At 41.0% G+C, this 13704-nt stretch overlaps 1 protein-coding gene across 5 annotated transcripts in view; it reads left to right on the plus strand.

Moving 5' to 3' along the window:
* DPP6 (dipeptidyl peptidase like 6) overlaps positions 1 to 13704 on the plus strand; it is a 530216-nt gene that overhangs the window by 380527 nt on the left and 135985 nt on the right. The window lies entirely within an intron of this gene.

Below are 13704 nucleotides of genomic sequence, written 5' to 3' on the forward strand. Positions count from 1 at the left end.
AGAAAGGAAAACTCTTTGGTGTGTTCAGGCCTCTTGTTAAGCCATTGATCCTAATTACTGCACACTGCTGATACCTTCAGTAGTGATTTCCAGAAATGTCCTTTGATACAGTCCATCCCTAGGAACCTTTTGTTGTCTAGGATGTAATTTGCTTACCTTTTTTTTTTTTTTAAATATATTTTAATCAAGGGAATTTTCTGTTTTTCATGCTGCCCTGCCCAACTTTTATTCCTTCTTGGAGAATTTTACTTGGTGCAAAGAACATTTTCCTGACTCAATAGCTTTCCTGGAGCTTGCTCCACTGCTCATGGACATTTGTTGAATATGGAATGTTTAGCAAGTATTAATTAGAGCAGTATGTATTCTTCTTGTTCCCTTTAATGAAGATTAAATAAATATATGCTGAGATACCATAATTAAATAATTTGAAGACAGGAAATACTGTATTTCTGGTGATTAAACTTTATATCAAGTCTTTGTAACTGAAAATTTAGCAGGCAAAGATTTACTTACCTAAGAAAAAAATCCCCGGTGAGTTTGGATCTCCTGACTGGATTAAGGGCTGAATGTATGAAAAGTACTTTTTTTTTTTTTTTTTAAACAGGAAATAGAACCAGACTTATATAATTCATTAAAAGAAATTTAGAATGAGATAATTATCATTGATCAAGGGAATGTAATTATACTTTAAAACCTCACATCAGTGGAAATTAAATTAAGAGCACAGGAGACCAAAGGTTTACCCAACCCAAAATCCTGTTTCCATGAGAGGTGGGATGTGTGTGCACAAGGATGAGCAAGAGGGCAGTGAACCTCTCTCACTTTTTAGCTCAGAGAATTCTCAGATCCTCTTGTATATTTTCTGTTTAGTTGCCCAAAACATTTTTCTCTTCTAAGATGCTTTCCAAGCACCCTCCAGAGCCCTTTGCATCCTGCATTTCATTCATCGATGTGTTTCACTGACCTAAGACCTGTTGCAAGAGGAAAGATTCTTGGGAGTTTGTTCCTGTTTGCTTTGCTTGGTCAGCCTTAGATAAGGACTTTGGACAAATGTTTTCCACCTCTAGTATATAATTTTAGAGAGGATGTGATGGGAACTACACACAAGGAGTGCACAGAAGTGTCTGGGTTAACTTCTCAAAAATGTTGAAATTATTTGATTTTCATGACACTTGAAGACAAATGTATGCATGCACTATAATTTGTTTGACCTTAAAGAAAAGCCAGATGATTTTGCTGTGTGTTAGAGTTAAAATCTTTAGGTGCCTATACCAAATCGTGCCCTACAAAGTAATCATGATGTCATAAAATTGTGTGATCCAGGTCCCCAGCAGGGCTTCATAGCTTCATGTGAAATCTGCACTGGGTCTGCTGCAAAGATTTCATCTTGCTACTTGACTTAAAGTCCCAGCCTCTGGGGACAGGTAACACACAAAAAATACTCTAGTTTGATTCACAAAAGAAATGTAATAAATAAAAACATTTTTAGTACTCAGAGATATTATCATAATTATTTCTAAATGGTCCTTCAAATGTTAAACTTATCTGGAGAAAAATGGAGACAAATCCATTCAATTGCATTTGAAAATATGTTCTTTAAAATATCAGGTTCTTTTGAAGGCTTATACCTGTCTTCTAATGCTTAGGTTTCATAATAATTGACAAAATCTGGGTAATTATCTTCAAAGCATTTTAGCTTTCCAGGGAAGGCAGAACGGCAGGGGTGGGAAAAAATGTAAACAAAGTCTAGTAAGAAGGAAGAGGGAAATGTCAAAGTTCAAGCCAAGAAAAGTGAAAAAAGTATCAGTTCAGAAGCATTTACTCCATAATGGGCAAAAGTCTGGATCTATTAGATAAATGATTATTATATTGTCATGTGACTCTATAAAAATTGACTCCACAACGAATGGTGGTGAATTCAGCTGTTCAGAGAGATTTTGGTCTTGCTGCAGGGATGTTCCATGGGGTCATTTATTCCAGACTCTGGCTGGAAGTCTTGGCCTTGCCATGCATCCACTGTGGGGATATCTGAGTAACCTGGTACCTTCAGGCAGACCGAGAAGAACCTTCAGGACTTGGATAAACATCTAAAATCCACCAATTCTGTCCGGACAGCCTCCAGAAATTTTTTTCCAATACTCCGATTTGTTCCCACGCTAATAAACACTTATTCTCTGCTCAGCAGGCAATTTTCCCATTTCCTGGTGGGCAGGAGCCCATCCCCAGGGCTGCTCCTGCAGCTGGCTCTGGGAGCTGAGCCGCTGGCAGCACCAGCAGGGAGTGGAGCCAGCAGGGCTGGGCTGCCCCTCAGAGGGGTTCGTGCACATATGCTGGGCCATGTGCAGCAGTTTCCACTGTCTGCCACTGCCTCGGCTGATGGACTGGCTCATTTCACGAGACAAATTGCTTGGAATGCTCATGCATGAGCCAAGATGCTTATTAATAATTTGGAGGTAACTTTTCCTTCCTTGTTCTCCTTCCCCAGGGGAGCAGGCTGTGAACTGTGACGTAAAAAAAAATGTGTTAAAACACTTATTTAAAACATGCCCAAGAGAATGTATTTATTTATTTATTTATTTATTTATTTATTTATTCCATGTGCTTCATATTTTCTTTCTTCCTGGTGTCAGGGGCAGCCTTTGCAAGAGTTTGCCATTACCTTTTGCCTTGAAGCCGATACCAAACACAGCAGCAGGCATAAGATATGGCCTTAAACTAAATTAGCTTTTAACATAAAAGAGTGATCTTTATTTATTTTCTAATTTTAATGCTTCGCAAATGAAGGTATTTTTAAAAATATACACCAATAATTATAATATTCTTGATTTTTTTCCTTAATTGGCACAGAGTGGGTAATATAGCTAAACTATCAAGCCAGAAGACTATGAATAAGAAAACAGGAGAGGAATTATTAGAATTCCATAGTTAATATTTGCTTTTCTTCTTCTAAGGCAGGAAACTGAAAACATAATCAATTTTCTGTTGCAATCAACTTTTTTAGCAGAAACAATATACTTGGGAGAGAAAAATAATATAAACAGCCTGTTTATATCCAGTTTGAGGGACATCATCACCTTGATCACTGCAGTGAGCTTGGGATGCTCTATCCAAAAAAGATAGATTGTAATGGGAATAGAAATGGTCCAGAGAAAGATTAAGACCATGACAGAAGCATGCAAATGCATGATAAAAGAATTGCCCTGAGTTATAAAGAAATTATGTAAGGATAGAAAATAAAGAAAAAATATGAAGGAATCAAGCGCTTTCCGTTTAATAAGGGTGTTCTTTGGATTTAATCTCATCTGCTGAAAGTTCTTAACCACTGAGAAGGTATTATTGGATAGAAGGATGATGAGGATTGGAAGGAAGGAGCAGTCATTCTTTAGGTGTAACTATTTTTCACCCCTTGCACTTAAGCCAGGTTTTCATATCAGCCCTTTTGTTTCTGCCCCAGCATCAGTACAGTTGTGTTCTTAGCAGCTGCTCGTGCTTCAAGACCAACAGAACAGGCAATACCAGGTGGATGATGTTGGTTCCATGGCAGAGAGAGGAAAAGGAGCAAGAAGTGAAATAAAGAATTCAGGAATCTTTTCTGGGGTTTGGTGAAGATTCTGTGTGGGAGCTGACCCAGTCACTGCAGGCAAACCAAACCAATGTGCAGTGCTAAGGAAAAGCTCCTCACTCATCATGGAATCACAGAATGGCTTGGGTTGGAGGGGAACTGAAAGATCATCCATTTCCAACCCCCCTGCCATGGGCAGGGACATATTCACTAAACCAAGTTCCTCAGAGCCTCAACCAACCCAGCCTTAAACACATCCAGGGATGGGGCATCCACAGCTTCTCTGGGCAGCCTCTTCTATTGCCAGCTACTCAGCTGACATGAACTTTTTCATTCCATCATCAGTTGATTTAAAAACAACGGGATTTTACACATAATTGCAAAATGTTTCTCCACTACTGTCTCTCTTGCAGCTGGATGCATGACGACTGTTCTCACTCAGGTGCCATTTCCTTCCCTCAGTGCCATCTCACTCAGGACACCAGTCTCCTGCCCAGCATTGGAGCTAATTATTTATTAATGGTTCTTTGCAAGTGTTGAAAATGTTTCCATTGGCTCTGTTGCAGGGTGCCCTCTTGTGACCACTCCAAAACCAGTAATGGTGCACTGGTAACCAAAACGTGTCTTGGGGTCTTGGATTTCATCTCTTGTCTGCCTTGATTTTCCAAAGCCTGAGGTCAGGGTGATGGCCATGACTCTGACAGACTCCTCACAGAGTTAGACTTCATCTCAATTGTACCTCACCAGACACATCTGAAATGACAGGGTGACATAAGAGGGATTGTGAAATATTGCACCCAAAGATAATTAAAACTTTACCAGAAGCTGCACACAAAGCATATTTTCTTGTTGATATACAACAGTCTCATTCAGTCTGTATTGAAATTTAGGTAATCTTCCCATGATAATAATAATGAAAAGCAAGAAAAAAAACACTTTATGTTTTCTTTCTGCCCATCGTGGCCATTAACAAGTGCAATTTGGTTAGGGTCAAAGAGAAGGAGGCAAGGGAATGCACAGAGAAATTAAATAAGTGAGATGTGGGGTCACATTTTAATGAAAATTTATTCATGGATTCCTTTTTTTCCTCAGTGTCAAATGGATTATTGCATTTAGGTGTAACACTTTGGATTATGCACTCCCCTGTGTGAAGCCAAACCAGATGAGGCAGATAAGACCCAGTGCATTTGGCAGAGAGGGAGGTCACTGAGGGATGCTGCCCTGGCCAGGGGCACAACCAGGGAGTGTTTGGAGCAGGGCTCCTGCATGGAACAGACAAGCTTGGGTTGCCACCAGGCAGGAGGGGTAACCTGGGCTCTCATCTGAGCTAACAACTACGGTGGAAAATGCCCTGTGTTGCCTTGTGTTTCAGCCTTCTGATTGTTGACACATTCTTTTTACAGTTTCTCACACTCTTTCTTGTAAATAATGATTGTTTTGCATCCCTCTTTGGAGGAGGAGAAAATTGATAAACCATTAAGAGGACCTGTGAGGTCAAGAAGAATTATCCTCACTGTCTAATCCATGGTCATTGATGGAATTCTATAAATAAACATGTAATGTAAATAAAGTAGTGCTTTTCCTACTTGATTCCTCAGAGTGTGAGTTCTTTCCTTTTGTGCCATTAAGCCCCAAGCCCTGGAAATTTTATATTCCCAGTGAAATCTCTGCCATTGTGTATTTGGGGCTGTGCACCCATCTCAGTTGTCCAGGCTCTGCATCCCTTTCATGGAGCTGGGATAAGCTGATTCCTGCTACCTGTTGGCTGCACTTTTTTTTCCTCCTCAGTTGCATGATGTGACTGTGAAAAATATGTAGGGTCTGGATAAAAGCATCAAGGACCATTTTCTGGGAAAATGGTTGTCTGGGCTTAAATTTCTTCTGGTCTGTATTGAACGTGAAGTGTTTCCAGCAGGGAATCAAAGGGATGAGTGTAATCTGCTGTGTCCAGCTGTCCAGTAACCCAGGACACTTCCCCTCCCAGAACATCCAGGATTTGAAGAGCCCATGGCACAAGCACAGCTGAACAAGAGAGTAAGATAGCAGAGAAGTTTTGAGAAAGATTTCTTGGCTCTGGAATGCACCAAAATCATCTCAGAGTGATGCACTCCCCTCTGCCCCCTAGTCATTAGAAAGATAAATTGAGGGCAGCAAGTAACAAGGTGTGAGGTTTCACTGCTGTTTGGGTCTTGCAGCAGGTTTGTAATCAAGATAGTTTGCCCTAGATGCAATAAAAATTGATTTAGACCAGAGAATTTCTTCTTCTTCTTCTTCTTCTTCTTCTTCTTCTTATTATTATTATTATTATTATTATTATTATTATTATTATTATTATTATTAATAATAATAATAATAATAATAATAATAATAATAATAATAATTTTTCACCTAATTGTAGTGTCTCTCTTTCCCCCCCTCCACATGCTATAAAAGCAGATAGAAGCTGGGAAGGGAGTAATTTGAAGTTGAAGCAAGTTCTCAGTTTCTCACATGCATTTCAGCTTTTCATGCCTGTGCCAGTGAGTCGTGATCCAAGAGTCCCACAGAGTTCCCAGCCTGGGGCTCTTTGAGGAGGAGTTCAGCTCACAAATGAGGCAGAAGCAGAATTTTACCTGGTTTCAAATTTGGGACCCAAATTGTAAAGGTGTGCTCTGCCTGTATTTCCTGTATTTCAGGCTTGATGCTGAAATGATCTTTTGTTTTTTTTGTATTGAATCTTGAAAGAGTTGGAATTAGATAAAAAAGAGAAAAACACCAGCATTGCTGATTTTTATAGTTTTAAGTTTTCCCAAGACTCAATCTTCTTCCAGTTTTTGACAAGTTAATTTACAAGCCTGCTAGAGGTGCACGTTGATGTGGGAATTTTCCTGGGCTATAATTGTGTTTTATTTTACTGGTACTACTGTAAAAGCACTATATTGGTGCACCAAGTGCAACTGCATTGAGATGATGAGCAATTAAAACCACTTCTTGCATAATAAAGCACATTCTATCATGTTGCACTTAATATACCAATGCAATGTGTTATACAGCATTTAGCTAAATTACAGTAAATCACCTATTTAAAGAAGTTTTTCTTTCAGCAGTGCATGTGGGGAAAAAAACTGCTGGGAACAGTAAAAGGATAATGACCCATAATGGCTGAAAGCTAAAAATGGGATTCCAGTTGTCTCCTGGAATTAAAGGTTGCAGCAATGTTGTTAAAGGCAAGCTGTTCTCTGTCCCCTGTTGCTCCTTGTATCAGCACCACAAAGTCTAAGAAAATCTTACTTATTTTTGCCAGGCAAAGTAGCGAGGCAGAAGAAAAAGGAGTCACTGATGGCGGTAGGTGGGCTGAAACAGAGGCAGGGTGGTGGCAGGGGCTGTGGAAAATTGCAAATGCCAAAGTCTACAGGAGCAGCTGTAAGATTGTCCCATCCCCAAGGAGCAGCTCACCGAGGGCATGATGAAGCTGTGGGTATGAAAATGGGGTTTTGCTGCTATTCCCTATTCGTGATCCTTGCCTCCCACTTCCTCAGTTCTCCCAGCCTGCTGCAGGCACCAGGGGACAGGGGATGGGAAACCTTCCCTGCATTTTCCCTTTGGGAAGCAGCTCAGTATCAAATCAGTCTTTGCCCTGCCGTGGGGAGGGAATTTCAGAGTCAGTTGTTTGTTGGGTACATGCTTTAAATATTAAATAGATGCACTGCAACATGTCTTGAAAGAACAACAGATCACAGTACTAAATGCATCATCACAACAGCCTTATTTCCACCAGAGTTTGTGATTGCATCTCTCTGGACCCCTGAATGGGCTTCCATTGGGGACTGATTGTGCTTTTATTCTGCATTATGATCTATGTGGTGAAGTTTTGCAGCAGTTAGTGAGCATGCACAGTCCTGGCACTTGTTCAGCTTCTATTCTTAGTAGTTTTCTGAGGAGTAAATTCTACCTGCCCCAAGGGCTGTAGGTATTGGGGCCATTCCCTGACTCCTGACAGGCAGATACTGTCCTAGGAGAGTCAATAATCCTGCAGGCCTGGTAAACGAGATGTGATTTCCCCTTTCATGAAAGCAAAGTAAAATGAGCATTTCCATAAACCTGCCTATGTTCATCCTTCTCCCTGCTCACACCGTGCTGCACTTTATTCCTCTTGTTTGGTCCTTCTTAATATTTGCTGTTTGGGGGATTTTTTTCTGATAATTTCTATTTCCTATGTGAATTTACCCTTTTCTGTTGTTTTCCACTCTGTTTCCATTATGTCCAAGAGCCTCAGGCTCCCTCTCTCTCAAAACCAGTCCCTGAAGACAGCAGGCTGTCTCTGAAGGTAGATGCTTCTGCTGCATCTGGCAGGATTAAGGTGTTTTTTAGGGTCTTGACCCCTCGCACAGCAACATGTTAACCACAGCCATTCCCTCACCTGTGACACTCAGCACGTTTTTACAGGAATTTCAGAGTCCCCCCAGTGTACTTTCCCTGTGAGCAACTCACCTGAGCTGTGGGGATGGCTGTACTGAACATCCATGCCTGGTGGTGCTGCTGATGAACTGCTCTCTCCCCTTGGGCTCTGCTGGGTGCCTGGGTTGAGAGTGTGAATTTTGGGAGTCCCAGCTGAGCCCCAGCCTGCCTGGGTACCCGGTTCAGTCAGGCTGCTGTTCCCACACTATTGCAGTGTGAGCTGCCAGCCTCCCCCAGTCCTGCAATCACAGGCAGTCACTGCAAGCCAGAGGGTTTGTCCTGTGTGCTGCAGGTCACCTGTGGAGAGTCTGGGTTTGCCTTCTCCAGCTGGACCCTTCTCTTTGGCCCTGGTGTGTGTCTGTGTGTGTGCTGGGATGAGAGCTGTCACATGCCCAAGTCACAGGGCACAGCCACTTCTTTCCCCACTCTGGTCTCCAGCCACTGTTCTGGGGCTCACCTGGCCCTTCAGAAAATTTGCTGGGATGCTAAACAAGCAGAAGATTTTTAAAAAAATTTAACTCCACTGCCTTATCCTCCTGTATCTTTCCAAAGGAATATAACTGTACTACTTCCTGCTGAAAATACCAATTGTCTTAAGAAACATCTGCCCTACAATTGCAATCTTCCTGCCTGTTATCTTGCTAGATGGTGAGTGCTATCCAGGTGTGTCTGACCAATATCTGCCTGGGAGGACTCCAAGAAACCCTTGGCTGGTTCAGGTTGCTGTCACCTCAGCGAGGGTGGGCTCAGCCTGGCCAAGGGCTGAGTGATGCTGTGCACCACAGTGGGCAGTGCTGCAGGGCTCCTGCAGGCTCATCCTTCAGATGTGACATGAAACACCAAAGATCTGACTGCTTGGGGTCGTTAAAACCCCCACAACAGCTTTTCTTTTTCTCCCATGAGGAATAACAGAAGGGTGCCAGTGTTCTCTTGGTGGCCCTGTGACATTTTCTGTGCCACTGCAGAGCTCCATCCCTGCAGGTGGCCTGGGGCAAAGTGACCTCTGTCCCTTGGGAGGGATGAGGGCTCATCCCACAGGACCTGCTGCTGTCTGCTCTCCTGACACACTGTAAGATGTTTGCCATCCTGCTGGTGTCTGGAGGCTCATTTATCTGAAATGGCTTAGAACAACTTCAGGACTTAAATTTCCTTTTATACACCAATTTTCCTAAATCTTAGAGATTGAAAATGATAATTCCCTCGATGCTGGCTTTCATCAGACTGAGTCTCATTCAATTATCTTTCATGTCTGTTGATCAGGACTTAAGAAGTTGCTTTCTCCTCCAAATCTGTGGCTCTAAAAGACTGGAGTGGCCCTAACAGTCCTGACTCTACCTTCTCTCTTTCAATGTCTCTTGCTGCTGACTTGCTGCATGTGAATTTCATAACCTTTTTTGTCTACTTTTCATTTGCCGGTTATTAAAATGATAGAAAATTACCATTTCATTAAAATATTTTCTAGAGCTGGATTTTTTTTTTTTTTTTTTTTTTTTTTCTCATATTTTACCACTCAGTTTTGCTGTCTGCTTTCCATAACCTCTGACAAATAATGAAAGTTCCCCTCACTGACATGGTCCTGCCTCTCCTCTCTGGTAATGTGGACTTCAGAGAAGCTTTACTGCACTAAATTTTTGGTCACTGATGCTGTGTTCCTGTCAATGGATGTAGTTCCTTCAAATTCTTTGCACTGCCAGCACTCAAACTTCCTCCTTCTAGAAGTAAAGCTCTCCCAAACCTTCTTGTCCACTGTGGTGAGCTGTTTTGTCTGGTGCCCAGTCTATTCCTGGTGAGGTCCCAGTGACTTCAAGGGACATGAGCTCCCTCTCACTGGGTCTGTTTTCTCTGCCTCTGCATTTTCTGACTGAATTCAAGACAGAGAAGCAGATGGGGTTTATGATTTCTGTTCTGCTTAGCAGGTTTTTAAAAGTTTCTCCCCAGGCCTCCCCATTCCTCTGCACTGACAGTACAGCCCCAAGGCTGATCCATTCTTTCTGGTAATTGGGTTTTATTTTTTCAATCAGTCACCTTTTTTCAAGTGTGACTACGTATCTGTGTCTATATTCACAGTCAGAAAATGTAATCTACCACCCACATCACAACTTCCTGGAAGTTGAAAGAGGAGTGAGGAGTTGGAAAAGTGAACTTTGCTATAGAATCATTAAATTTGAGAGAGGTTTGGATTGAGGGCACCTTAATGACCTCCCAGTTCCAGCCCCGCTGGACACCTTTCACTAGACCAGGCTGCTCAGAGCTCCAACCATACTGGCCTTGAACACGTCCAGGGATGAGGCATCCACAACTTCTTTGGTGAAGAACAGATGGAAAAATTGCATGAAAGATTGAAGAAATGGAATAAATGGCTTCATGCATGAAAATTATAGTTTTTGGTATCATTTATACTGAACACCAGCCCCAAAGAAAGGCAGACATAAAAAATGAGATTCAGCGATGACCTTTATCAGCTCTGGTGACAACTATAAATCAGGCTGCAAATTCTCATCAGCCTGCTGGACAGAATTCATTATAGACAGAGGCCACTGCATTGCTTTCTGGCTTTGATTGAGGTATGTCCCATTTAAATAAGTGCTCTTGCACTGGAACAAATCACACATTTCAAAACAGAAGTCCAGGAATATTAGTCATCCTTTGAGGACTAAGACCCAGCTAAACCTCACAGTGTTTTGTTTGGAATATAACACGGATCAAATTGTTCTTCTCTTAAGCAGACCAATTTTTTGTTCATTAACTTAGGCAGTGGTATTGAGTATAATGGCAAGATTTACAGCCCTAAGAAATCAGCACTGCTTCATTTATTCTTTTTTTTTTTTTTTTTTTGCATTCTAAAAGCACATGTGTTGGATTAGCACCTGATTTTAAATGCGTTACGGTTTAACAAATAATGGGAAAGTCTGTTATCTCCTACTTCCAACCATGGAGCAAATTTTATGTAATCTTGAAGTTTCATAGTTTATTAAAATGTTGTGGGAGTTTTTGGAGCATAAGGAGCAATAAAATTTGGTAGCAATGTCATTATGGGCAGTAACGTGACTTCCATCAGTTCCTGCAATGTTCAAGAAACAGCTTCACAGACTCGTTAGATTTATAAGCGACTTTACCTATATTCTGAACTTGGAGTGAATTTCATTGGTTTTTTTGTTTTTTTTTCTGTAATTAGGAAATATCCTGAGAGCCTTACAATTATCCAAATGTTTTGCTGGCCATATAAAACATGATTTTTCTGCCTGGAACTTATTGTGTGATTGGAAAGCATTCTGTGTTGTTGACAGAGGGTTATTATTAAAGCAGTAATATTTTTCAACATATCTGATGATTAGGTAATAGTCTGTCTCTCAGTTTAGTTTTTCCTGATATTTCTGGAATGCCTGAAATATTTTTGGAAAATAAAAATTTAGACTGCATACTTTCCTCTTATAACAAATAACACTTCAGACTTTGTGGCTTGAATATATAAAGACCAGGTGTTTACACAGCATTAAATCTTTTATTGCCTTACTTCCTAAATTGTTGGCATAAACACTTTTCTTAAGGATCTGGACACAGAAGCTAGAAGTTAGAGGTGTAAATAATTTGCTGCTGAATCAGACTCCAGGGATTGTCTCTTCTGGCTTACGGCCCAGGCCAAGGGCAAATACTCAGGGAAGATTCTAAAATGAAGGAAAATTTCTCAAATTGAGGATTCAGGATATTCCCTTAGTCCTTCACAATGGCTGATTCATGGCCTTCCTGAAAAGCATTCACCTTCGAGACATACAATCTTTGATGGATTTTTCTTCCATTTTTCTAATTGTAGTTTGGACCCACCTCCAGCCCTGGCACCTGCTCTGTTCTGGGACTGTGACTTCCACAGTTTGTTTGCCTTCAGCATGAAGAAATAATCCCTTTTATTTGTGTTGAACCTCACACTGACTGGTTGTCATCTGGTGCCTTCCAGTATTTATTTTGGAACAGGCAGGAAATAAACATCCCTTATTTATCTTCTGCATACTGCTTATGACTTTTTTTGACTTCTGTCCTAGCTCTGTTCAGTCAGTTCTTTCGCAAGTTTAAGTTCCTTAGTTTGTTCAGTCATAAATTGTATGAAGGAATACTTTAAAGATAAATGCAAGTCAATCTAATTCAGATATTTTTTTATATATATATATCCAAGATAGAAGTTGCTGATAAAATGTATTCCATCATTAAAAAAGAAAGTTATGCTTTGAGAATTTTGCATGCAAGTCTGAAGGGCTGCTGCTCTGATTTGGACTCTGAGAATCTTAAAGTCTCTAAAACCATGTGGTTTTGAGAGGATCAACTGTGTTGCAGCAACCATTTGCTCTTACAGAATCTGATTCATCCCAATCTCAGAGAAGATTTCTTCTTCTTCTTCCACTTATGTGTAAATCTGTGATATGGAGGAGGAGATTTTTTTATTGACAGCAATAAGTAGAGTGTAGAAGCTTTTCATCTGCACCTTTATAAAGCTGGTTGGTGACTGTGATGAGGATTATCATCACCAGGTTGGAAATAAAAGACTGAAACGTGGATAAGGAGTATGCTAGGTCTGTACATCGAAGTTTTGAAAGAACCAAGTCTCAAAACCCAGTGTTGCCTTTAGCAGTCACCCCAGCTGGGCAGTGAACACCTCTGTAGTTACAGTGAGCTGCGTTTGTGCTTTTAAGTACCCTAGAGGATATAAACTCATTCCAGGGCAGCCCATGGATAATGTTAAACCATCCACATGTCCATAGCCCTTGTTGCATCATGGTAACACTGGGGTAGTCACTGTGGTAGGTGATGAGGAATTGTTTCCTTAACTGAATCTGGAAGCAGAGGTTTGGTTTTGGTAGGATCCATCAGTTCTCAGTCTCAGTTCAACCAAGTTGCAAAACAAACATCACCCTAGTCCTGTGCCAAGAAAAACTGCTGGTTCCTTTTAATGGCAGAATGCTCGGGGCTTTTGTTTTATATTTTATCTGCAGGGCAGTGAATGTAAGCACTGATCAGACTTGAACTTCAGTTTATGACATCCCTTTATTGTTGTGATGGTTTTTTATCCTGAACTTTTGACCTGCTACCTAACCCTCATTTGGATTCCCTTTCATATATCTGCCCTAGCCTTTCTGTCAGGCAGGTTGTGTGCTTTGAGAGCTGGACACTGTCTCCAGCATTTTTGTCCTTGTCCACTTGTCTTGAGAGCTGGAGTAGTCCCAAAGTGCACAGAGACAAGCTGCTTTGCCTTGTTTCATGTGAAAATAGTGATTTCTCTGCATGTTTCTCCTTCTGGTATAAGTCTGCAGAACAAATGTCAGAGTTGGAGCACAATATTAGGTTCCAGAATCTGCTTTGTTAGAGGGTCATTTGCTTTTCACTTTCAGAGACTTTCCAGGCTTATTAAACTCCTACAGAGACTGTGGAACTCAGAAACCTTTAATCATAAGGAATGATTATTTAATCATAAGGAATCTTGTTTTCTACACTAACTATATAGCTAGCTGTGTACATACATTCAAAACAGGTCACTCTTGCATTCATCTAAGGGAAGGTGTGGCACAACAAACATGTGACAAACACTGACCACGTCGTTTTATGGCTGTCCTCAAAGCCACTTTTAGCAGTGGCTATGTTAAAAAATGATCTGTGTTCTTCAGAAAGAAGTTCCCAGCAGTACTTTTGGTTTAAGTCCATAATTAGGTTCCACACAA

The sequence above is a fragment of the Sturnus vulgaris genome, chromosome 1, assembly GCF_052056855.1.
Source record: "Sturnus vulgaris isolate bStuVul1 chromosome 1, bStuVul1.hap1, whole genome shotgun sequence".
NCBI lineage: Eukaryota > Metazoa > Chordata > Aves > Passeriformes > Sturnidae > Sturnus > Sturnus vulgaris.